Below are 27,894 nucleotides of genomic sequence, written 5' to 3' on the forward strand. Positions count from 1 at the left end.
TCAGGTGAAGTGTGGAATTCCTTGAAGGTTACCACATTTATAGTCAGAGAACAATGCCTGGTGATTACAGATAATCTTTCCAACTGCCCGTTGTCAAGGCAATCAAAGTGTTCAGACAGAGAGACATTACATACAGGACCAATGAATATACAAACGGCCAGAACAAAAGACGAGAAAGAGTGGGAGAAACATCCGAAAGGAAGAGAAAGAGAGAGAATGACCCGTTGTATTAAAAACAGATAACTTTTTTTCGCTGGTGGGGTTACGTGTAGCGTGACATGAACCCCAGATCCCGGTTGAGGCCGTCCTCATGGGTGCGGAACTTGGCTATCAATTTCTGCTCGACGATTTTGCGTTGTCATGTGTCTCGAAGGCCGCCTTGGAGAACGCTTACCCGAAGATCGGTGGCTGAATGTCTTTGACTGCTGAAGTGTTCCCCGACTGGGAGGGAACCCTCCTGTCTGGCGATTGTTGCGCGGTGTCCGTTCATCCGTTGTCGCAGTGTCTGCATGGTCTCGCCATCCTGCAACGTATGAGGTAGCCTCCGAAAGCTTGTGATTTTCAAATAAAACTGTTGGACTATAACCTGGTGTTGTAAGATTCATTACATTTGTCAACCCCAGTCCATCACCGGCATCTCCACATCATGGAATGAGTTGACCAGCAGGGAACTGCAGAGATTAGCTCTGGGGGGCCACTGTCGGGGTTTTGATGTATATTGAATAATTTGGAAGTGGGGACGGTTAAAAAGTTCTCCAAGTTTGCCGAAAAGGACGTCAAATTGGAAGGGAACAAACTGACTAATTGCAGAGGTGTCAGCCTTGGCTCAGTGACAGCATTGTCGCCTCTGAATCAGAAGGGTGTGGGTTCAAGTCCTGCTCCAGAGACTTGAGCCCACAATCTAGGCTGATAATTCAGTGCAGAACTGAGGGCGTGCCGCACTGTCAGAGGTGCTGTCATTTAGATGAGACGTTAAACCGAGGCCCCTTCTTCCCACTCAGGTGGACATAAAAGATCCCATGGCACTTTCAAAGAAGAGCAGGGGAGTACGTCCTGGTGTCCTGGACAATATTTATCCCTCAACCAACATCACTAAAACAGATTATCTGCTCGTTTGCTTCATTGCTGTTTGTGGGACCTTGCTGTGCGTAATTTGGCTGCTTCATTGACTGCTTTGGGACTTCCTGAGATCACGAAATGCGCTATCCCTTCATTGCTCCTCATCGCTATCCAGTGGTTCCTTCCGGTTAACTGGGCATATGTGGCTGAGCGAAACCCATGCAGCAGGAGCCGGTAGCACTAACACAGTTGGCTCATATTATAAAAACAGCCTACCTCAGCCTGGATCAGCACGGCTTAGTGTCACACTGAATGGTGCATTTACCCACAGGGACGCCCCAGTACTGATTCCTTCATGATCTAGAATACTACACACTGCCAGGAAAATAAAGTTTTACCGTCAGGCATCAAATGCTTACAAAGAATTATAATTCACTTTTAACATCCTTTTGAGGTGTTTTGCTGTATTTTTGTTGATTGTATTTTTTTTAAAAACTATTTTCATTTAATGAGAGCTGATGACAGGGTAAATTTTTGTCTTCACCACTCCCAGTGCAATGTTTCGTGTACTGGGAATCAGCAGAGATATACTTACTAACCCATTGATTGTGTCACTTCAATAGTGCATGTTAATTTGCCTCCTTTGTTATCACAGGATCAGTAACTCCTCCCAGTTATTCCCCTTCAATTAGGCCATCACCACCCATGATTTCATTAAAAAATAAACAGAATAAAGAAAAGCAGGCAGAAAAAAAGTATTACATTTAATCATAACTCTTTGTAAAAGGTTTTATTTTCCCAAAGAGTTACCTCTCTCTTCAAGGGGTTGATTGAATACACAAATTAATGTGTTGTCTTCACACAGTTTTCCCTCCCTTGAGATGCAGCATCTAACCCAGTCAGCCAAGAAGTGACAAACTTTACTCCCAATATATTGGCAGGCAGGCCTGAGTGACAGGTAGCCCTCGGGCTTGAACATATAATCATGGCCAACGCTCCATCATACTGCAGAACAGACGTGAATTTTTATCAACATTTATTTGACCCATAGCTGTATCTTATAACAAGCTGGATGGGCACCAGACTGTGTCTAATGCTGCCAGTCCATGTCTGATGCTGCCAGTGCCCTTCACATTCTTGGCAGAACATGCAAGTGTCTCGCAGCCAGGCTGAGAATAGGTGGAACTCGCTCAGTGGCAGCAGCTGAGTGTCATTTTGTTTCTAGTAAGAGTTACGTGGTCTTTGTTAACACTGATTCCAGCAAGCAGTCCAATTGTCATTCAGAATGAACTTTAGTTGTCACTGACTGTACAAGGTACCCACACGGGGCACCATACAAACCAGGCACTGGTGAGTACACCATCTACACATTGCATATCTGACACATGTGTGAGATGAGCATCGAAACAGAACTCAAAATCTGAACTCATCCAAATTTCAGGGTTGTGATTGGACTTTCTGAGATCTGATTCTTCACTTGTGCAGTTCAGATTCTGGTCATTTTCAAAGCCACAAATGCACAGATTCGAAATTCTACACTAAAGCAGAAGCTACTAGAAGAACACAGCAGGACCGGCGACATCTAAACAGAGAAAACACAGGTTAGAGGCCTCAGGTCTGGATTTTCATTGGGCTCCACTGCACCAGGCGGTCACGGAGAATTTCTGACCACCCGTCATATTTGCCCTGACCCTGCCCATTTCTCGGGACGAGGGTCATTAACTTATTGAAGGTGTGTGCTGGGGCCATTTATGGCAGTGTTGGAGCATCCACCTCAAGTAGGGGACGGGGGAGGGAGGGTGGAGGCTGGTTGCAGCACTTAGCCATCTCAGAGTGGCTGGCCACAAATTTTAAATCCCCGTACGGCCTTTAGCAACGCTAGATGCCTACCCATTTTTGGTTGGACATATTACAGCCCTGACATCGCTTCTGGTTGAAAATCCCCCAAAGTGGTAGGAACTGGTGGAACAGCCCCCCACCCAATTTTTCTACCCCATCTGCCGAGCGTAACTGTAAAGGAGATTCAAGCTTTTTTTGTCAGAAGTAGTCTCTCTACCTGAAACAATATCCTGCCTTTTCCCTATTCAGACACTGATGAGGGATGCCCTTGCATTTTCTGTTCTTATTTCAGATTTTCAGTATTTTCATTTTTTTCTACAACAACTTGCAATCATACAGCGCCTTTAACATAGTGAAACGTCCCGAGGCGTAGTCGGACAGAAATTGACACTGAATCAAAAGGGGAGACATTAGTACAGGTGACCAAAATTTTTAGGTTTAGGTGGGTTTAAGGAGCATCTTAAAGGAGGATAGAGAGGTGGAGAGGTATAGGAAGGGAATTCCAGAGCTGAGGGCCTAGACGGCTGAAGGCACAGCCGCCAATGGTGGGGTAAAGGAAGTGGGGGATACACAAGAGGCCAGAGTTGGAGGAACATGTGTAAATATGATTCTTAAAGCAGTACAAAAAAAGTCCAAATCAATCATTGTCTAGGGGTTTTGTGCATACTTTTCTAGATGTAATAGGATCAGAGAAAAGGACTGGGATTGAACTGTACACTGCAGGAGCACAGATAGGTGCCATACTCAGGTCTCATTCTGGAGCTGCACACCAACTGTACAGGTGACATATACCATACATAAATGGTGGCACTCTCACCTCTGTGAGAACATTGGTGAGATCCAGTTCCACTCCAGGACTTGAGCACATCATCTAGGTTGACACTTCAGTGCGTTACTGATTGTTGGAGGTGTCAGTTTTCAGATGAGAAGTTGAACTGAGGCGCCATCTGCTTGTTCAAGTGGACGTTAAAGATCTCGTTGTACTATTCAAAGAAAAGTAGAATGTCTTAGCCAACATTCCTCCCTCACCCAAATTCACTAAACATAGGTTAACTGATCATTCATCACATTGCTGTTTGTGCAGCCTGGCTGCGCACAAAATGGCTGCTAGATTTAGCAACAATGACTGCACTTCAAAGTAATTCATTGAATATGAAGCATTTAGGGATTTAGGGCACTATATAAATGTAAGCTCGCTCTTATTAATACTACCGTATCAATGTGAGATACTTGACAAGTACTCCTCTGTCACAAACACAAATTGTCCGACATTCACTCTGCTATGGTAACTTACCCAGTTTTCAGGATACATGCACTAGAGTTGATAATGAGATACGCAAGAGTTACATACTGTAGTTCCAGGATGTATTTACACTACAACAAGTGATTTTGCTTTGCACCAATGCACCCCTAGATACTATGATTCCAGAAAGATAGAAGTGAACTATTGATTTGTACCCACTGTATACTGCTGATTAGACATGAGAGGTCAACAGCAATGTGAAACCCCAATATTGAAACTACTGTTAACCAAAAAGTCAAATAACAACAAACATGGATTGATATTGCAACTTCAACATGTGTCAAGACACTTCATGGAAAGGGGCCATGTACACTGAGCATGAATGGTTGAGTTAGAAGAGGTGACCAAAGGCATGGTTAAATAGGTAAAAGAACTTAGAAAGAAAGAACTTGCATTGATATAGCGCCTTTCATGACCATAGGATGTTCCAAAGTGCTTCACAGACAAGGAACTGCTTTGGTGATGTGCTGCGGCAGATGGAGAGTAGAATCAAACCATGATAGTACCACGGAGATGGACCATGGATGAGAAGTTGTGGGCGATGGCAAAAAGGGATAATGTGCCGGTATTGCAATCATAGAGGCTGTTATCTGATCAGACTAGGCTTAAATCAGCACGACTCCTCTTTCTAAGGGCCTGAGAGATATCTGAGGAAAAACTTGAGAACAAATCACATTTTCACCCAATCATTTGCTCAAAAATTTAATGATGGGCGGGTGGCATTCCTACCATCACTCAGTGAGCTCATCCAGTGACGAGCTGAGCCATTCAGACTAGGCCTGTCTGTTCCCAAGTTCAATCTCTGGTCTGTGCTGAGTTACCTGATCTGGAGCAGGGCAGTAGTAGGGTCACTAGTCTTGAGCTAAAGAGGAGTAACTTCAACCAGATACTGGTAGTTTTTACTATCTAGTGACACCCAGAGAAAGGAGGGGGGGATGGATGGACGGGAACCAGAGCCCTGGGAATTGCAGTCAACGTGTCAGCACTTTCAGTGGTACAACCAACATCACCAAAAAAAAAATGATCTGGTCATTATCTCATTGCTGTTTGTGGGACCTTGCTGTGTGTAAATTGGCTGCTGCATTTCCTACATTACAACAGTGACTGCACTTCATTGGTTGTAAAGCACTTTGGGACATCCTGAGGTCATGAAAGGCACTATATAAATGCAAGTTCTTTCTTTCAGGAAAAAAACAGGGAGATAATTAGAGATTTTTTTATGCCATATTTTACCTCTCCATGGAATAAAAGGGCAAATTCAACGAAGCTGAGATCCCAGATCAGAGCCTTTCTGAGGAGGGGCATGAGTCCGAGTTGGGACTATGGGATGTGATCCCGATCAACTCCAGAGCACAAAGAAAATTATACTGCAGCATCATTCTCAGCAAGACCAAAACATTTCTCTTTTCCTCAGTGTCCTCTCGTTTGTGGGGCTGTATCTTTTCTTATTACATTTCATTACACATTGAAGCATTCCATTTCAAGTAATTTTAGGGGGGAAACTTTGATCAAAAATATCTTTGCTAACCCAGAAATCTGAGAGTGGCTTAGCCTTGAGCCTACTCAAAGGCAATAAAATGCATTACTCAAAGTACATTCTCCAGTAGTCTCAGGTTACTAATGCTGATGGACAATTAGGAAAATTACCATTTTCATGTTTCTGTGATCGGTCATGTCAGAGTGAATTACTCATCTCAGCTAATAATACCAGAAATTACACTGAGACTACATGTTGTCTTTAGCACAGTCAGTCTCATACAGGTTGACAGCTAATTTTCTACTGCCCTGAAAGCTTTATCTTATACAGTCTAGTCTACTAATGCATGTCTTGCCCCTGCCTCCTTCAGGAAGTGGATTATCGAAGGGGGATCATCGACGTCGTGGGATTATCCACGGTTGAGAACAAAGGGCTTTAGTCGCTCTCACGAATTGGACTGGCTGCATTTTCATCCATCAGAACATGACAGCTAATCATCTAATGTACCTCCTACCACTCAAACTGCATGCCACGGCCCGTCCCAATCAATTGGAGTTTGTTTGCAATTGGGGGGGGTCCTGCGATTCCTGGAAGCATCTTGATTTCTCGCCTATATTAACAACAGCTGCCAAAGCCTACGTGTTAAGCAGCCCACAGCAGTTCAACCAACACAGCGCATGGGGTTTCCTAACCTAGAGGGTCATGAATTTAGATTCCATATTCGAATGGTATTCACAAACTTGTCTGTCTCAGTTAGTATGCCTTGCCAGTTATTGATCCAGTTGCTAAGTTGTGTGTTGCATGCTGATGTTCAATCTAGTCTATGGGGATGCTATCAATGTTGATCTAAAGAGTGCAGAAACCATAAAGAATAGTCTGTGTGGATTTACAACCAACATACGCTGTCTGCTGGAATGCTTTGAGGAGGGTAAATAAATTAGTTGACAAGGGAAATCCAGAGGTTAGAATCGACTTGGATTTTCAGAAGGCACTTGATATAATTCCAAATATAGAAGACTCCTAAGAAGATTAAGGCTCACAGAAATTAGCTAATTAGTGAAAACTGGCTTAGCAATAAAAAGCAGAATGTACCAATAAATAGAGAAAGTTCTGGCTGAGTAAAGAAGCTCTCCCTGATATCTGTTCTAAATTAACTATTCTTACATGTACACTTGTGTCCTCCAATCCCACTTTAAATTAACTTTATGTATTACCATTTAATATTTTATATACTTTGATGAGGCCACCTCTTAACTATCATTTTTCTAAACTGTAAAGCTAAAGCTGGTCCTTTACACTTGACATAAATTTAGCAAATATGAGGCCAAGTTTCCATCCCTTGCACCTCATTTTCCTGCAGTTCCATTGGCAGAATGCCCATTTAGAGGCGCACCCAAAAGAAACAAGCCTCACAGCCTTGCCCCTCAGCCCATTTCAGATTGGAGGATTAGAGAAGGGCAGGCAGCAGCCTTGTGAGTAAGTCTCTTCTCTTAATTTCGGGGATGTCGGGCCAGAGATCAGCTAAAGGGCTTCTGGCTGCTGTTTTTGGATAGCAGCCAGAAGGCCTCAACCATTGCAGTCATTGCTGCTGCTGTAGGCCTCGCAGGCTGCAGCAGCGGCCAAATTTCCTGCCTCAAACCAGCTGCTAAGCTCTGCCAAGGGACAGGCTTGAGCTGTGCGTGTGTGCAGGCCATGTAAGTGACCCAGCCCACCAAATTTGGGCATATTTAGGTCTGTGCTGCACGCGGGCAGAAGGGGGTGTGGGGGGGGGTGCAATATCTTTTTTTTGTGGTTTGTTGACCAAATTTGGAACACAGCATCAACAATGCTGATCATGTATAAAAGCTTCTTAAGGGCATTTGACTATAAACTAACTTTAAATAGATCATTGGCGAGTCCACCTTCAATATTTCATGTGGGTTTGGGCATCCTACTTTCCAAGTGAGACCGAAAGAACTGTACCTGTTTTCATCGGAGAAAAGATCGAGAGGAGATATGATCCAAGTTTGAAAAATGTAGGAAGAAGTAGATAAATGCAAGCATAATATTTAACTTGGACCGTGAGCACAGAACTAAAGGACAGGAGTATAAAGTTAACAAGCCTCAAGCAAGACTTGAGATTAGAAGGAATTGCATTTTTTTTTGATGTACGGAATAGTGGAAATGTGGAATAAATTTCCACTTTAGCAGTTAACACTGCGTCAATTAATGGTAAGGAATAGGATGGAGAGTTATAAGGATAAACACAGATTATCAAATGTTGTATGGAATGTGATGGTTTCTGACCTGCTGAGACCAAGGAAATGTTCTGCCAAGGAAGGCAACCGGCCCAGCATAATGTAAAATTATCCGTGAATTCTGAAATTTTCTCAGGGACGAGAAAAACTTTCCATGCAAATCAGCATATAATGGAGAGCTTGTAAAATGTTAGGTTGTTTACACTCTACTCTGAGCTTGCTTATTCAGCATAGATATTTAATGCCAGCCAGGTATTCTTGCCTGTTTGGAAGGGATCCCTTAAAGCCACAGTGACCATTGCCTTCTTGCTGCCGTTCAATTGCAAGCTATGCGGGCTGCTTTCAATGCTCCCCTCTCACGGCATTTCACGGAAGAGGACGAAGAAGAACAAACAAAGGGATGGCAGGGTTATTTAGGGCTGCTGACTGTGGGGAGGGTTGGCGCCAGAAGCTGGCCTGTGAGAACCGGGAAGCCTGTGAATAGGCGAAGAGAGTACAGAGCAAACCGAGAGGAGCAGTAGCGCACGGTACAGTGCGATGCAGACAGCTCACTTTCTACACCTGGAGGATCAGAATAACCAAAATGGGAGACAATTCTCACAGCTGCACCTGGAGAGTGCTGCTTTTAAAGATACGTATTCTCGCCCTCTGGGAATCTGAGGTTGCACATGATGATATTGTCGGGAGAGTTTTAGGCAACAGTTTCAAAGCAGACAATTTATTAGATAACTTTCAACCCAACAGTGACTTCATAAATGGCTTAACACATTGCTAGCTGTTTCTCCAGATGAGCTCTAAAAGTTCCAGTAGCAGTGTAGGTGAATGCAGTAGTCACTGGCAGTGCATAATTCCAGGCTCCAGGCCACCACCCTCTTATAATCTTCTCCGTGATCCTCACAGATAGCAGACAGACTCTCCAAAGACAGTATGTACTAACCAATAAAACTTGTCCAAAGATCCTAAGGAGTGTTGGTCTCTCCTTGTTGCAATTATAACAGGACCACCAGCAACTGCTGACCACACTGAACACTTGGCATCCTTGCTGGGAGGACAGGCTTTTATTACGTGGGTTGTTTATGACACTTCCTTGTCTAAATTGAGTGATTAGTACCTCTGAATTGGTGAACAGAATAAAGTGTTTGGTGCAGAATACACTGACTTGGCATTTACACCAGCTCAATACTAATGAGTACAAAGAGCAAGACAGTGGGGGGGAAACAATTGGATAGGGGCCGTTTTTGGGCATAGGTAACGTGATGCACTATTACCCTGCGTCCAATGGCCTCTGCGCAGGCAGGACCCAAGTTTCGGCCCACCCAAGGACTCACCTGTAATCAGCATTCCAGTCCAGGCCTTGCACGTGGAATCAATGCAATTTGCACTTTCCACCACCAGGGAAGCTCAGTCTCTTAAAGGGAGGATGTTTCTTAGAAAGCTCTTAAAGGTAGCTGGTACCTGTTATTTGCTGAAAATAACAGTCTACTGTCTGCACGGAGTCTGAACAGAGATCAGACATCACACACGTAAAACACAGATGCAGATCCCATCTCTATGTTTACACACTGATGAGTTACGTTAAAACATTGAATAAGGGTTGCACACTACTAAATCCCACATCCTCCAATCTGCACGCCAGACCTCACCAATCTGCCGATCTGAGTTGGTACCAGGCCTGCGAGAGTGCAAGCACCAAGGTTCTCTGCTGATGCACTAGAGATCTTGGTGCAAGAGGCGACAGAAGGAGGGACATCCTATATCCGGGGGTGGGTGGGTGGGGGGGGGGGAAGCGGGGGTGGCGGCAGGAGGCCCGTCAGACATATATACAAAAGGCCGTGGGAGGCAGTGGGGGATGAAGTCAATGCCAGGTGCACACCATCATGAACATGGATGCAGTGTAGAAAGAAGTTCAATGCTTTGACATGAGTGGTCAAGGTGAGTGAGGTCAACTGTCAAGTGGTGTCTCACACCAACTGCTCCACGCACTGCACACCCCATCCCCCACATACCAACAAACTCTTTCCATCTGTACTCAACTCTTCCAACCAAATGCTTCTTCTCACCCTTACACATTACCACTGTTGCAAGCCGCCCACCCAGAACTCATAGGCCACACATACCAGCAGGTATTCAACCATGACAGGCACATAACCCAGACACACGTCCCGCTTTATTGCAGGAGAAGGTGACGCATATCAGGAGGCAGCAAGTGGCAGTGGCATTTAGCCCCTCGAGCCTGTTCTGCCATTCAATGAGATCATGGTGGACCTGTGATCTAACTCCATATACCTGCCTTAGCCCCATATCTCTTAATACCCATGGTTCACAGAAATCTATTAATCTCAGATTTAACATTCACAAGTGAGCTAGCATTAACTGCCGTTGCAGAAGAGCGTTCCAAATGTCTCTCACCCTTTGCGTGTAGAAGCATTTCATAATTTCACTCCTGCACGTTCTGGCTCTAAATATTAGGCTATGTCCCTGTGTCCTTGTATTCAAGTGTAGGAGACCTCCAAAAATAGCTGTAAATGTCTGGGCAGCCAGAAGCAATAATCCAGCCGCTAACCTGTAAATCCTGTATGATCCCATTAAATAGCGCTGATAGGGGGTCCTCCAGGCACTCCAAGACACGTTCAGATGGTCGGGGTTAAGACTGTGAGTTGAGTTGAGCGTTAAGTCCCAAATGGTGTCTATCACTTTAAATTAGCGTTGCACACTAATTGAAGCCATTTTCTCCCCCCTTTACATGATTCCAGCGTTTGTTATCTGCGGCTGCGCTAATTTCTATACATCATGCTGGAAATGTGCATGCACATCCAAGACGCCATCTTGGATGTCAGAGAGGCCGTGTAGCGCTGAAACAATGGGCGCTACACGGCCCAATTTAGCGCCCTGGGAATCTAATGCAACACAAATTATGATTTGTGTCATATCAAAACATGAACCATGGAATTGAATTTAAACCATCATATAGGAAGATTAAGGATGTTTTTGAGAATTTAAACTATCATGAGGTTCAGATAATATGATGAATTACAAGGACATATAGCCCCAGTACGAGTGATACTGGGGTATATAGACCAAATGGATTACAGGTGCAATCCGAGGACTATGTTGAGTTAGCTGCTCTCAATGGGAGATGACAGTAGGCAATGACCATCTCCAACAAAAGAGAGTCTAACCACCTCCCCTTGACATTCAGCGGCATTACCATCGCCAAATCCCCCACCATCAACATCCTGGGGGTCACCATTGACCAGAAACTTAACTGGACCAGCCATATAAATACTGTGGCTACAAGAGCAGGTCAGAGGCTGGGTATTCTGCAGCAAGTGACTCACCTCTTGACTCCCCAAAGCCTTTCCACCATCTACAAGGCATAAGTCAGGAGTGTGATGGAATACTCTCCACTTGCCTGGATGAGTGCAGCTCCAACAACACTCAAGAAGCTCGACACCATCCAGGACAAAGCAGCCCACTTAATTGGCACCCCATCCACCACCCTAAACATTCACTCCCTCCACCACCAGCGCACAATGGCTGCAGTGTGTACCATCCACAGGATGCACTGCAGCAACTCGCCAAGGCTTCTTCGACAGCACCTCCCAAACCTGCGACCTCTACCACCTAGAAGGACAAGAGCAGCAGGCACATGGGAACAAGACCACCTGCACGTTCCCCTCCAAGTCACACGCCATCCCGACTTGGAAATATATCGCTGTTCTTTCATTGTCGCTGGGTCAAAATCCTGTAACTCCCTTCCTAACAGCACAGTGGGAGAACCTTCACCACACGGACTGCAGCGGTTCAAGAAGGCGGCTCACCACCATCTTCTCAAGGGCAATTAAGGATGGGCAATAAATGCCGGCCTCGCTAGCGATGCCCACATCCCATGAACGAATAAAAAAACGTAGCGATGCTATAATTAGTGTCAGCAGCCCTGCAACTGGAGGGGGGACATCAAGGGTTCCTGCTGCCATAAGTATTCCCAGAGTCCCACCCGAACCCTGCCAGATCCACCGCCTGGCCGGCCGGCGGGAGCTGGAATTTGGCGGCAGGAGGCCACAGCCAGAAACCCGTGGGGACAGGACACAGAGGGAAAGCAGTGGGATCAGAGGGGATGAGTGACTGGCCTAATTTTAACTGCGTCTCCACCCCCTGCCCAGTTTCCGTCAGGCGAGGGGAGTTAAAATCAGGGCCTATGTGTGTAGATGTCAATCGAGGATCGGACTGAACTTGTCTGTAATTTCCAACCCCCCCACCACCACACAACACTCATTGTCTCGGTTCACATTAGAAAAATGCTCCCATTCCTTGCCAACGTGCATGGAACTGTAACCAAGCATGAGTTGCAGACGTTAGGAAGGGGGGAGCTGGAGGGAAAGCAAATATCAAAAAAGTTAGCAACAGTCACAACATCATAATCTGACAAGACTGCTCAGAGTGAGTACGTAGATGTGAAAAAATAGTTTTACAGCCTTGCACCATCATATAATTTTATTATTCGATAATGCAATGGTTTACAAGCACTTTACATGTTGCATATATCTGAACAATGCAAATTTAGAAACACAACCAAGTTATAATAGCAATAAACTTCAGAGTCCCCGCGTGTGTCTCATTATTACTGCTCTCTTTTTCCATGGAGCAATGGAATCAGGGCGACAGAGGATGCCTTTTTTCCCTGCTGTTCACACTGAGATAAAGTTTCATGCAACGTTAGATCTTCTTTCATGTGCCTCCTCCATAGCGTATTATATATAATTAGGAGAGCATAATCTTATACTTACTTTTGAAAATGTGAACCCGCAAACCATGCAGTGCATAGCACAAATCAGATAAAGGAACTTGTAAATGTTGGTTTATTGCAAAATAACTCATAATACTGGAATGTATAATTGCTCTGACATTCCCTTCTAGTTTACTTCATATAGCAAATCTACCATTGTTACCTCATGCCCAAGTTTCTGAGTTCCCCAAAGATCTAACGGTTAAGGCATTACCAGTGTAACGGCAAGTTATACATATTAGTTGGCCTCCCAGTCCGCGTGTCAGGCATATTGCTGATGCGAGTGCTACTAGTCTCAGTGTTACTGGAGTAGGAAAGGGAGAATCAGACAGGGTTCCCACTGCTGAGACTATCCTGTGATCCCGGTTGATAAATGTGTGTGGGTATTCAGGTAAGAATAGGATCAAGCTCAGCTCTGACATCCTCTGCAGTCAAATAGCTAACCGGTGCGCTCTGTCCAGGCTGACATATAAAGACTGTCAAATTAGGTGAGGAACTGGATCTATCAGATCCCCCTCCACCCCCCCAGCACCTCGACAAGCCTCCAGGAGCCAAAGGAAGGAAACAGGGGGAGAAAGCATAAACAGCTAGCAAACCAAAATTGTTTTTGTCACTGTGGAACAGTTAAAGGAAAGACTACTTTTCCTTCATGAGGTTAATTGTGTGGTACTGCTAGGTAAGTGTCCCTTGTATTAAGAGAACGAGGAATTGATTATATTTCCACTTCTTGCTTTTCCTTCAGTTCTCTCGAGTCTCACTGATTAGGGAAAATGCAAACAGCAGGATTAGTGAACAATCTAGCCGAGCCATTGGCATTAACACGGAAACACACTGAGAACTAAGCATGATTAATTGTGGGAGGAAAGAACTCCATATGGTCAAGCTGAAATCAGTAAGATAAAGAATCATTGGAGAATCCTGGACTGTATCAAAAATAAAGTTCTGAAGATTCTGGGTGGCAATGTGTCAGATTAAGGACCTTTCAACTCTGTGACCTGGGTTTGAAGACAGACAGATTGAAGTGAAAGTCTCCATTTTCTGACTGCTCACTTGTCTCAAGTTAGATATGTTTAGGCTATCTCAATCCAATGCCTAGTGGATATCAATACCTCCACAACATTGCCTCAGGCAGTCCCCTCTGAAATTACACTACAATCGAGACCTTACAGTGGACCCAATGATTGCGACCATGATGGATGGGCCTAACTTGATTCCATGGAGTTTGTTATCTGATAGGATTTATTGGCAAAATGGCAGTATCCTTTTTTGTTTAACTGAGGACATCCTGAGGATCTTACAATGGTGCTGGTTGTAACACTTGATTCTACCACACACAATGACCATACATGCCAACCATCTGCATTTTATGCAGACAAATCAGTGTTTCAGACTCACTGTTCTGCTTGTCCACATTTGTGAATAAAAATCAGCACCACTCCTGACTCCACCCCTCACTGCTGTTCCTGGGTCCTTCCTATTTGATGCTGATGCTGCTTTAATCAGTGGATCAGATTCTGAAGCACACTGTAGACAGAAATTTCTGATCTTGCAATAATTCCCTTCATTGGTATTTCATTAGTTGTAGGCGCTTTGGGAGGGCCTGAGGTCGTAAAAAGGCGCTTTTACCTCATTGATGTTTGTGGGATCTTGCTGTGTGCAAATTGGCTGCCGCGTTTCTTGCATTACAACAGTGACTACACTTCAAAAGTACTTCACTGGCTGCAGAGTGCTTTGGGGCATCCTGAGGTCGTGAAAGGCGCTATATAAATGCAAGTCTTTCTTTTCTTATCTAATTGCAAGTCTCTCTTTTTCCCTCCACAGCATGTCGCAGAGTCCAATCAACCGACCAAAAACAGCAGCATTAAAATGAAACTAGGCGAAGAAGATTGGTAGCATTTACTGGGGAGGGAGGGGAGGAAAGTGTGACTTCTATAACTGGAGGGAAATGAAATGAAGAGTGCCAGCACAAACTGGGCGGGGGCAGTGCCAGCACAAACTGGGCGGGGGCAGTGCCAGCACAAACTGGGCGGGGGCAGTGCCAGCACAAACTGGGTGGGAAATGGAAGAAAAATGCCTCCATATCATTGTTACACCATATAAAACAATTAACAATCATATTTAACAGAAAGACAGCACCAATACAGATCCACAAAAGCCCACAATTTCTCAGCAAGAAGTGATGGAATAATCAATCTTCCACTATACAATTATTGGATTATTGGGTGTACCTGCAGCTTAAGTTATGACAAGCTTGTGCCCCACTGTACTTCAATGTAATTACGTATCGTAGATCTATACTCAAAGTGTTCCCGTTCCTGATTGCTATCCTGCAGTCCCTGCTGGAAAGTGCATGTCTGTGGTTGTTGAATAAAAACAAGATGGATGTGGTGCCCGTTATGTTTTTGGGTCTTTTTAGTTTAGATATATTTGAGGCTTTCATACTTTAGAATACTCTCATAGGCGAGCCTCACCCCCTACATCCTCGAGAGGTTTTATACTTGCCCTGGTCTGCACTAAGTAAGCTGACCTCAGCATACCACAGGCTCCCAAAAACAGCAGTGAGATGACTGATCAGTTAATCTGCTTTTGATTGTGTTCATTGAGGAAAGAACCAGGAGAGTTCACTATTTTTTTTCCGAATAGTGCCATGAGATCTTTAACTCCACCAGAACAGACAGGGTTCAGCAAAATGGGTATTCCCTTTGAACAATGAATACCCTATTGATTAAATTTGTGTTGACTGTAGCATAATCAAAAAGGAATCCTGGGCTTTATCTCCATCCTCGCACTCATTCATTCTGCTATTTTTGTCTCTCACCCTCTCTGTCTCAGTATCTGTCTATCTCTCATTCTCTAACTTCCTTACTCATTCCCTCGTGTTCCATCTTGGTTTGTTTTTATCTCTGTCGCTGATTTATGCTCTTGCCTATAAAAACATATTACTGACACTGCCAGAAATAACAGGACTGAAGCTGTCTAAGACCTGATCTATTTGTGTTTTGTACCTGCTCATTAAGGTGAGGGATGACAGTGGAATGGTGCATTTCTTTCCACTTTGCATCAAGTAACAATGTCAGACACTTCCAGGTCAGGCATAACAGAGTCAAATACAAAGCGCAGTTCCCTCTACAATGCACCTCCATTCCGAAGGCAAAAAAAAGGTGGTGGTACAACATTTTTATTAACCCACTGTGGGGAATGTTTTACAGGCAGCCATTTTGTGTGAGCTCTCAACAAAACAACAACAAACTAAAAAAGATACATGAGATTGATTCTCAGCTAGTAAGTTTTTCCCCTAATTATCTCCTGAAGGCAGTGGTTCATGCACTGTCCTACAATTCCACGGTTCCAGAACAGAGCTCGATCCTGTCCATAGTCACCAGCCACACATGAGCACTATCCAGCAGGGTCACTGGGTAGTGATCAGGAGCCGGAACCCGTGCTGATTTTCCCTCTCCTCTAGCACCACCCTGACGGAGATCAGCTAACGGGGATTGAACGCGAGACCTTCCTGGTATGGCTCAGCTACTCATTAAATAAACCCACTGAGCTATCAAAAGAGCCCAATTTTAAATCGTTATTTTTTAAAAAATGTGTTTTCATTTCTCCATTGTTTCTTGTTTTGTCCTTATTGAAGTCAATTCGTCACCACATAACCCTCATCAAGATGATACAAGTCTGGGGAACAGGCTTCTTCAGGCACAGGATCAAAGAATGTTACAACACAGATACAGGCCATTGGGCCCATCCAGTCCAAGTCAGAGTTTTTCTCCACACGAGTGACCTAGTCTAATTCCACTGTCCCGCTATCGCCCCATAAACTTTAATATTCCTATTTTTTCAAGGGGCTATCATTCTGCCTTTTGGATGAGACCTTAAACTAAGTCTGCCCTCTCAGGTGGATTTCAACGATCCCATGACACTATTTCGAAGAAGAGCAGGGGAGTTCTCCCCGGTGTCCTGGCCAATATTTATCTCTCAACCAACATCACTAAAAACAGATTATCTGGTCATTATTTCATTGCTGTTTGTGCGAGCTTGCTGTGCACAAATTAGCTGCCGCATTTCCCTACTTTATAACAGTGACCACACTTCAAAAGTACTTCATTGACTGTAAAACACTTTGGGATGTCCTGAGATCGTGAATGACACTACATAAATGCAAGTTCGTTCTTTCTTTCTTTAATTCTCTTTAAGAGTATTCATGGACTCTACTTTGTGGCAAAGAACGCCTCATTCTAACCACCCTGGTTAAATTTTCCCTATAAGTTTTGTAATTACCTTAAACATGTGCCTTCTCATTACCACCTTGTTGTCCAATGGAAACAATCTACCAATATTCACATTATCGTAACCCTTCACAATCCTGAAGGCCTCTACCAGGTCACACCTCAACGTTCTTAGCTCCAGTGAAGAAAGAGAGTCCTAACTTCTTGGGTCTCTCTTCATTTCTGAGGCTGTCACTTAACCAGCTGGCAGTTGGTGTGTTTCGGAGAGAGGGTGGGTGAACTGGGTTATATCATTTTTTCCGTTCCTCTGAAACAGAATACTTCAGTGTCACACGCTGGCCAACTGATAATCTCACCCAACTGAGGTGAACAAGTTTGAGTTGAAAATAGTTGTGAGCCTGAAACAAGTTCTAGGTTAGCTTCCTGATCGGTGATGAGTTAATTGATATGAGTTTTATTTCATTAGGCACTTATGTCCTGTATTATTCTCAGAACCACTGACTTTGACCTAATGATTACCCAAAAAAACAAAAATATAGCTGAATTGTGCAAATCAGGAAGGTTCCAGGTTCAATCCACGTTCTGAGCTGAGGTAGTTGACCTCAGTTGGGTTATTTATTTCTTTGGTCATCCAGTCTGGCATGTGTAGAAACTCATCATCATGCATAATGTCTCCAAAACAAGCCAATGAAAAATCTACACAGATAGAGTTTCTATTTGCTCAATTTACCTACTTACCAAAGTCCAGAAAACTTATGCACAGGTTGGCAACAGCCAAAACTTTGAGGCTGCCCCCAAGTCTGTATAGAAGTGGTCCTGGAGTTAAACTAACTAAAAACATGTAGCTTATCAGCAGACCACAGGATTGTTTCCCACTGCTTGTTCAGTTAACACCACCTTACCTGTTTGGACATTGGCTTACAGGGTTAATGTGGAGCTGACTGGGAACAATCCCATCCCTCAGTAACAGGTCTACCTCTCCAGGTCTCATTAATGAGCCAGGCTAACCGGTCAATCATCAATAGCACCCCAGAGAACTACAGATCTGCTTAGTTCAGTTTTTCAGTTTATCAACTCTTCCATAGAGGGTTGACTTGGTTCCAATCTTTTGTCAGTAGACATGTCATCTTGGAGCTAACTTGACATCTTGACTGCAGACATATCCCACTTGCTACCCCTCAAATGAGGATGGTCACAATTTGATCTATAGACAACTAACAAATATGGGTTTGAGCCCTTGCTAGGTGGACAGCAGCTGGCAGGAACTTCTCACCAGCGGCACTGTGACAGCTCAAGTCATCGTACAATATCTGCATCCATTGCCATCATCCTTTTAACCAACGCATGGACAAACACTATACTCCAGTGAACTAACTGGAGGTGTGAGGCATCAGCAGCAACGCTGTACCTTCCTGCAACCTAATCACAGAGGATCAAACCCTGAATGTACAATCTACCCAGCCTATAGGTAATGTCTTCCAACAGCTGTTGGAGTAGTACAATTGATCTCAGTGCCCTTCGTAAGGGACTAGAGAAAATGAACTAGAGTTCCCGCTTGTGATTGCTGTCAAGCAATGGAAGTGGTTTTGTGTGAACCTTAGGTGAAGCCAGCGTTGACTGTGATGCCCTCCTTTGGTCAAATAGATTGCCAGCATTCACCGTCAAGATGAATATAGCTTCTCGGGCAAGAAGGAGTCAGGATAGCAATGGGTTTCTGAGGAACTATGTCCCAGCAAGAAGTCAATGCCTTTAGGAAAGGAGGGAAGGAAATTGGCAAAAGGATAAATAAAACAAAAATGACAATTTATATTAATCATGCTAACAAAACACGGTTATAGTCAAAAATATTAAAGTCAATAAATCATACTAATCTGGTTAAAAAAAAATCCATTAGTTCTTGCTAGGCTAGAGCTGTGTTTGAACTGTGTTCAGTTCAGGATGATCTTAAGGTCATTCGTTACCCATATTCCTCCTCAGTCCTTATTCTGGCTGATATTTAGTTCCCAGTTTGGTACATGCAGTAAAATTTTAACGGTGGACCTTGGCATTGACTGCAGACACGTAAATCTCCTGCTGCTGACGGCACTTCCAAATATAAAAGTGTGCAACCTCCAGAGCTCTAAGGGCATCGCAGGCCACAATTTTTTTGTGGGTCTCACCAGCTGTTGTTGGGTTTGGTGCCTCTCTGTTGTGCCACTGAATGTGCAAATTGGTTCCACGCATCTGCAAGCTTTGCAAAGCCCACTGCAAGTTTTTCCACATCAGGCGCCAATGGGACTGCAGAGAGTGGCAAAGATAAATTGGAGAGAATGGCGCATGGAGATTGTTACGTCCCTGCTGTCGAGGCCCGGTACCAAAGGATCCCAGCAGGGAGCAGTGCTCAAAGTTGAAGCTGCACCGGTGATAGGGTTAAAATAATGTAAGCGCCAATTCTCCAACCCGTGCTCTACTCAGGCAAGGTTCACCGCTGAATTTACCCTGCAAGTTGGCCGCTGCAGTCAAATTCCCAGAAATCTGCATTCACAGTTGACACCGGCTCAAAACCTGCTGCTGCACAGCTCCCGTCAAATCTGCACTCAAGGAGTGGGAATTTTACTCCGATCTAAGACCACAGCAAATTACTCCATGATATTTGCTTTTGAGAATTTGCTGTAAATTCACAACAAATGCAAATTTACAGCTGTGCAAATGGAATTAAAAGGGCGTAAAGTCCAGAATCGTTACTGGTAGGCCCCTCTGATCTCTCCTAACTCAAGGTCGAAGCTCAGTTTGTTTTCAGGCATTATTTTCAGTTGTGTACAATGAACGGTAAATGGTTATGACAGTAAACCCACATTATATAGCCTGTTTTATCAGATAGCTGTCTAGAAAGAGTGGTGTCTCTTGCTTATAACCTCAGAGGTTAGATCCTGAGGAGGATGTGTACATTGGGATTTTAAATTGATTTCAGCTGACCTGAATGGGTTTCTGTTGTGGCTAATTAAAGGCTTGTTTACACAGAGAAAAGGATCAAATTTAACTTATGGATGTAACACTAACAGTAGCAGTTCTGAAAATAGGAGGGCAAAAAAAAACACAAGGCACAGCTGGACAATTGGACACAGTAGTTTTTCCCTAAGGTCATGCTCTTACTGGTTAGTCTGGATAACATCAAGGTAAAGAGAGTTTTCACCATTTACATTACAGTCACAGTGGGCAGCACTGATCATTGATAAGAGTGTGTTGATGGACAGATGGCAGCAGGATGTCAGTTAATCTTACCATCTCAGCATCAGGGTCACTGGGCAATGTAGCAATGCCTGCCGGGAGACAGATTCTCAATTCAAGATTGACACCTGGAGACCGTTTAGATTAGTGCATCTTAAGGATGACGACAGTAGATTGGTTCTCTGCATTTTTCTTCAAGCTTTAGGGCCTGTCAATGTTTTTGCATAGCTGAAGTTGGACCCCAAATACTGCAGGCTCCACAGACCAAAAAGGTAAAATAAAAAAACAAACACGCAAATAAAAAAAGATGCAGATGGCAACTGCCTAATATCTCTCTGAGATCTGGTTAGATTTAACAAATCCTGTGGTTAACCTATTTAATAGCTAGAGAGAGCTACAGATCCCAGACTGCATTATGTCAATATTGCTCCAACCAATATGTCGGAGTACTCAGATACATTACCCTCTCTGTACTATTGTGATAAATGGACACAGACCCACCATTAGACTCCGAAGAGTCAAATGGAAGCAAACAAACAATTGGATAGAAACTTGCTTCAACCACACACAGGCTGTTCATCATCTAGCCTCCAGAACATTAAAGTGAATCATAGAAACATAGAAAATAGGAGCAAGAGTCGGCCATTCGGCCCTTCGGGCCTGCTCCTCCATTCAAAATGATCATGGCTGATCGTCTAACTCAGTGCCCTGTTCACGCTTTTCCCCCATATCCCTTGATCCCTTTAGCATGAATATAACAGGATAAGTAGAATGGGATAAGTAAAATTAAACGCTCCAAGCCTAGAAGGGGATTTTCAGCAGAGTATGCATGTCAACTTTTTTTAAAAGTTGTGGGTGTCCAAAGCAATCTGAATTGGCCACATTTTTCCTGATATGGAGGCGTTTGGAATTTAGTTTGTTGTTGCTTACTTATACAAACTTCTAGGCCATTAGGACTTTCCAAATGCACAACTCAGCAAAGGTTCAGCAAAACTTTACCACAGAATTAAATTTACATCAGATTAAATGAAGCATAAAAGTGGTGTTTTAAGCAGGGCTACAGATGTCCTGAGGCATAAATCTTCCACTTAAAAAGTAAGCAGAATGTACAGCTTGTAACAATCAATAAATGTTAACACAACTTCACTGTAGTGATTGACTAATCTGTATATTTTCCTGTTAAGTGTACATTTTTAAATGCTAAAAATGTTTCTCTTGATTTATGCTGCTCCTGTTAATTGTATAATAAGAGTGATTTTCCATTAAGATTATCATTTTGCTGTTCAGCGCTGTTCCCTTCTCATTATTGTCAGTACCAGTTGGTTAATTGTTTATCCAACTGCTGGGATCAAGCTCATAGGAATACAATATTGTACACACACCCAAAAATGACAAAACAGGTCAAATCTTTTGAGCCACATTAAACATTATACCAAAGGATTTCCAGCTTTCCTGTGTGGGGTAACCCCGTGCAAATATTGACACACTTCTGGGGATTCCTAACTCCTAAAAGATAGTGTCAAAGGGAAAACAGTGCTACCATCGCATGCAACAACAGAACTAACATTATAGAAAGTCAACAAATACTGGCAAATTCAGAAATCTGATAATAGACAAAAATCTCATGATCTGTGTATTTCTGGGGTGCCCTTGTTAACTCCCTAGAGGTTGAAAACCTCTGCTTTATAACCACACTTTATGTGAGGCAAGGGAAAGGCTAGGGATATTGCTTGCAATACAAAATATTCCCCCATGTTAGAGTTGCCAACCCTCCAGGATTGTCCTGGAGTCTCCAGGAATTAAAGATTAATCTCCTGGACACCGCTGCGAGCAACCCGGGGGAAAAATTCTAAGAGCACTAAAAAAATTGTGTGTTTTTTTCATTTTCTTTTAACACATTCGTTAATTAGTTATAAAAATATTGGAGATGGAATAAAAAGGCAGTTTGACTGGGCGGGGCAGTTGGAGGTAAGAGGTCATGTGATAAAACCTCCAGGTATACATCCAATCACAGTTGAAACTTTATCCCATGTGTATTAAAAAAAATGAATAAAATATCACCTTACCTACTTTTTTGAGGTATCTTAGTTCCAATGGTGTGGTTTGCCTGCAAAGGAGAGCTACCATTTTGGGTCAGCCTTTGCTTTAGAGGCACTCCCCATGCATTCTGGGAATGATTCCAATTCATTTCAAACCTTTGAAATGGCCCGGAGGCCAATCCAGACGTAGCTAAGAAGTCTGATCATCAGCTTAGAGGTGCTGCATATTCAACTGACACTAGCTTGTCCTCGTTGAGGTGCTTTCAAGTCCATTGAAATAAGTATAGTGGCATGCAATCAGACTGCTCCCATGTGCTACACCATCACAGCAGCTTTTGACATGGCTCATTTAGTAGCACTCCCACCTCTGAGTCAGAAGGTTATGGGTTCAAGCCGCACTCCAGAGACTTGAGTGCACGATCCAGGCTGACACCCAGTGCAGTACTGAGGGAATGCTGCATTGTCGGAGGTGCCATCTTTCGGATGAGACCTTGAAGCAAGGCCCCATCTGCCCTCTCAAGTGGACGTGAAAGATCCCATGGCACAATTCGAAGAAGAGCAGTGAGGTTCTCCTGACCAATATTTATCCCTCAAACAACATCACTAAAAGAACAGATTATCTGGTCATTACCACATCGCTGTTTGTGGGACCTTGCTGTGTGCAAATTGGCTGTCACAATTACAACAGTGACTACACTTAAAAAAGTACTTCATTGGCTGTAAAGTGCTTTGTGGCATCCTGTGGTCCTGAAAGATGCTATATAAATGCAAGTCTTTCTTTCTTTCTCTGCATTACTACACTTAGAATCATAGAATGGTTACAGCACAGAAGGAGGCCATTCGGCCCATCGAATCCGTGCCCGCTCTCTGCAAAAGCAATCCAGCTAGTCCTATCCCCGGAAAGAACTCCCCTGCTCTTCTTCAGATAGTGCCATGGGAATTGATCAAATGCCCATTTCTAATTGAATGTCTTCTGATTAAAATGGAATGGTTGACAAATACCAAACAGTGGTCACGGAAAAGCCACAGCCTGGTGTGTATTCCTGTTCTGTCTGAAGAAGGCAGCATGAACACTCGGAGTAAATCTCTTCAGAGTTTAGGCAAAAGGGAAAGAACTTGCTTTATTTGAATTGCAATTAAGTGATAAAATATTAATGAAGGAGATAAAAGCCGTTAATTCAGAGCACTTACTTCAAACTGGCACAAGCTATGAAGATGCTGTTGATTTACTGAATTGAGGTTAATACTCACCAGCCTCACATCATAAACCTATTGCCCTAATGACTCATCTGTAACAAAGTCTAATCGATAGCTGCATGGAAAGGGATCTGGCATGAAATGAAGTGGGCAGTACCAAGACGTTATATTTATGTCAAATAGCTTTTATCCTGTACTAATAGACACCTTACATTTCTTTAAAAAAAAACCTTTCCTGCACACATGGGAGTCATTATTTACATTAAAGAGTAATTACTGGGTCCACTTATAAATTGGAACAATGTGATTATTAATCAGTCAATGATCATTAAAGTAATTATTGTTATAAATTGCTGGTGACTAAGGACAGTGGAAGTAGAAACCCAAGTGGCTTTATTTCACAGAAAATGACACAGGAGTTCTGACTCATGTTACTAATTGTATGCGTATGTCATTAAGTATGAAACTCTGCCGACTCTTAAACAGAAGCTTAGATTTCAAGCACCATCAACATAATTCCCATTTAGGTCTGTGGCTTTTAGTTTTATGGACAATCTCATTCAGTACACTCACACGGACAACCGTTCTTTGTTTCTCAATGAGTGCAGAGTGAGATATAAATTGGAACAGAAACCCAAAGTCTGCAGGTCCCCTCCACACCCCCCCCCACACCACCGCCCCTTTGTTGGGTGGAGTGGGTACACAAAGTCTGTACATACAAAAAGACTGTGAGGCCCATTAATACTCACCCTATCGATTCGACAATGCAACCTCATTCACTGGCCTCCCCAGTGCTAGCTCCTGGGGAGCTAAAAGAACATAAGAAAAAAAACTTGTGGCCAATTTTAGGAAAGACTCTGGGAAATTCCTCACGGACTCTATAAGGCAGTAAAGCACGAACTGGAGTAACAACTCAAAGGTACCTCCCAGCAGGCTGCAGCTTATCAATATCTTCTGCATCAACTCCAAAATTTTCTTAGAGGATTCTGCAATATTCCTAGACCGTGATCAAGTATTTAAACTTTATATCAAGAATACAGTTTTCCCTCCTAAGTCATATGTGTTACTTTGTTACATCAATTAGGAGAGAGCACGTTAGCCATAAGATAACATCTATCTATTGATTATTATATTTGAAATGGTGGCTATGTGTTCTGACCATAACACCACTGGCATCCCACTAAAAACAATAGGTTATTATTAACAGTATAATCAGAAAACTTATCCCAGTATGTCTACTGCGTACATATATCACACTGCAGATGTCACACCTTGTTACAGATGCAAAACAATAATAAAATGCTGGGTGCTCCTGAGCGGCAGTCTGAAATTAATGAGTACATTCCAATCTGACTAAAAAAACCAACGGCGGTAAATTTGCTCAGGGATTCTCCCACTCCGCTCGTGTAATTTCAGCTGGAACCCCACTTACGCACATAAATGGGGTTTTCTGCCAAAGTTACAGTGGTGGAGCAGAAGAAGCCCGGAGGAAATTCATCCCCAGTTGCATTTTGATTGACCACAGCTTGTGTTTACTTAACGACAATTAAACTTTGGGCCTGAAAGGAACTCAGTTGCACATTAATGGAATAATTAGTTGTGCATTCCATGATATCATGTGCCTGTCCTATAAAACAGTGCATCGTCTGACTTGCATGTGCAATGTCACAGGAGGCCCACAGGAGGTTTTGAGTCTGTCACACTTCAAAGTTTCAAAAGTATATTAAAAAAAAGAAAAAGATATTGGGCCAGATCCTGCTGGAAAATTAACAGCTTGTTAACGACGCGTGCCGTTCTTAACGTACAACTCGGCCAGCTGGTTCATGGGATCAAGAGATGCTCCATGAGTTGCGAATCTAGAGAACTTGCTGGTCGATTTACGCCGATCTGCCGTTTGCCTCACACATCTCGCCCTTAGCCACCCGTTATTTTTAAGAACTTGCTGGATTTGCACATTAATTGCCCATTAAACTCGCCACAGAACGTTAAGTCTGGTAATTAAGAGCGTAAGTACCCTTTTAATGACAAGCTAATTGTTAATGCAATGCCAATCATCTCTTTGGCCTAGAATGGAAACAATTTAAAGTGTTCAATCTCATTCCTGCATGCAGTCAATTGTTGTTAGGGATTTTAAAACCTCAAATTTTAATTTCTTTTCTTACTTTTCCTTGTCTTTTTTTCTCTCTCTCTAAATCCAATCTTTCTTTCCCTCTCTTCATTTCTCTTTCCGGACCTGATTTGGCTCTAATTCAACCTCCCTCTCCATCGTTCCTCTGTCTCTTTCTCAATCCTTAAATCTCATAGGTTGAGGAGATAGACCATTGGTCCAGTCGTTCACTAAGGTCCCAGGTGCCCCATTACACCTCTCCACACCATTATCAGCTCGCTCTTCCAGCAAGTTACAGCGCAAACATTTTTCCAGCTAAAGGGTGCAGAAAAAACCTAACCAACGGGGCATGCCGCGAGATGCCCTGCTCCAGCAAGGAATGACCCTATAATGACCTCGCATTTGTTTTGAACTTGGGAGGAGCAAAAGATTTATCAGCACCTACCTTTCTGCAGAGAAATTTCTGCAGTGACAAAACATACCCTCTACTTGACCTCAGGATCTGCATTGGAAATTAGCCTGTAATTGACCTCCAGATGTGCCTATTTACTGTACATGCCTTGTGGCCTTACAGATACATCGCAGTTTTGCACAACTCCGCCTTAGCAGCAGAATAATACATTATGGATTGCATGGCATAGTGCTTCTACCCTTTAAAATAACAGGTTCTGATTCACCCTGAACAACACCACAGGACATCCATTAATCTATTGAACTCTCCTCCCACTGGAAGGAAAATAGTTACTGTGAACCAGCCATGGTCATATTGCCTCCCCATCAGCATTCAAGGCTTCTAACCAGCTGAGAATGTGAGAATGTCAGCCAAATTTGAACATAGAATCATAGAAAGTTACGGCACAGAAGGAGGCCATTTGGCCCCTCGTGTGCCGATAAAGAGCTATCCAGCTTAATCCCACTTTCCAGCACTTGGTCCGTAGCCCTGTAGGTTACGGCACTTCAAGTGCACATCCAAGTACTTTTTAAATGAGTTGAGGCTTTCTGCCTCTACCACCCTTTCAGGCAGTGAGTTCAGACCCCCACCACCCTTTGGGCAAGAAAATTTCTCCTCAGCTCCCCTCTAATGTTTCTATCAATTACTTTAAGTCAATGCCCCCTGGTTATTGACCTCTCTGCTAAGGGAAATAGGCCCTCCCTATCCACTCTATCCAAGCCTGTCATAATTTTATATACCTCAATTAAATCTTCCCTCAGCCTCCTTTGTTCCAAAGAAAATAACCCCAGCCTATCCAATCTTTTCTCATAGCTAAAATTCTCCAGTCCTGGCAACATCCTTGTAAAACTCCTCTGTACCCTCGCTAGTGCAATTACATCGTTCCTGTAATGTGGTGACCAGAACTGTATGCAGTACTCAAGCTGTGGCCTAAGCAATGTTTTATACAGTGCCAGCATAACCTCCCTGCTCTTATATTCTATGCCATCTATTGAAAATGAAGAACTAGTTAAGTTTCAGGATTTTACAAGCAGTCGCTGCTTTTGTATGTTTGAAGAGTTTGAAAGAGATTCTGGGAAATGCAGCCTCTTTAAAATTGGCTGTTATAAGGAACCGTGTGTGTGTGTGTGTGTGTGTGTGTGTGTCAGTGTAAGTGTGAGTGTGTACATGGAGGGATAGGGAGGTGGACCAACATCCATGAGGAATACATCTATCTATTCTGCCCTATAATATTAGGGAAGGGGAAAAAAATTAACATTTGAACTGAAGACATTCATGATATCTCCACGGGTAAATGCATCATCTCATTGTACAAAGCAGGAAGGTCCCTGGTTCTGTAAGAGCTAAGGTGATAAAGGCAGTACAGTTCAACTAAGATGGAGTGGGCGGGGGGGCAGAGGGAAAGCAGCCAATGATCCTCCTCATGATCCTTACCCAGTGGCCCCTGCAGGAAAGTACACGTGTCGACCCCCGGAGAAGATGTAACTGGACTTGGCTGCGATGTCTCCCAATGTTTGGATAGCCTGCTGATATCGCTGTCAAGTTTCACACGTAAAGAAGGGCCAGATGGGCGAGATGCCAGAGGACTGCTGGAACTGGACCCAGCATGAGCTGCACACACAAACACACAAACACAGAGGAAGCGAGAAACAGAGAAAAAAAACTGCTGGCAAAAGAATGATTGAAACCAGATAGAAGCAGAATAGCTTTGCATTCCATCAAATGCACCCTTCCAGTTCCAAATATAAATTTACTGGAATAGTCCATGAAGCAATTGAAAGGCAAAAGTAATAGTTTTAGGAAGATTTAGGAATTCTATGCGTCAGCTTGTCTGAGCTCATGGTGCATGCAGGTTTTTCGGAGACTTGAAGTGATGAATGTAACACTTACGGCGTTTGCTGTTCAGCCTCTCTCACCATCTGAGCCTGTGTTTGCGTGAGGCTTGTCAAATCTCATAATTGTG

The 27,894-nt window shown here is 43.4% G+C and overlaps 1 long non-coding RNA gene across 1 annotated transcript in view; it reads right to left on the reverse strand.

The window, feature by feature from the left end:
* Positions 1-2,078: 2,078 nt before the first annotated feature.
* The window catches only part of LOC137300167 (uncharacterized), a 38,542-nt gene continuing 12,726 nt past the window's right edge, over positions 2,079-27,894 (reverse strand). Inside the window, exons 2-3 of the long non-coding RNA XR_010958041.1 lie at positions 3,716-3,881; positions 2,079-2,641 (exon numbers count right to left, since the gene is read on the reverse strand). This is a non-coding gene — a long non-coding RNA (uncharacterized lncRNA). The remainder of the gene's footprint in view (positions 2,642-3,715; positions 3,882-27,894) is intronic.

Source organism: Heptranchias perlo, chromosome 30 (genome assembly GCF_035084215.1).
Source record: "Heptranchias perlo isolate sHepPer1 chromosome 30, sHepPer1.hap1, whole genome shotgun sequence".
NCBI classification, from domain to species: domain Eukaryota; kingdom Metazoa; phylum Chordata; class Chondrichthyes; order Hexanchiformes; family Hexanchidae; genus Heptranchias; species Heptranchias perlo.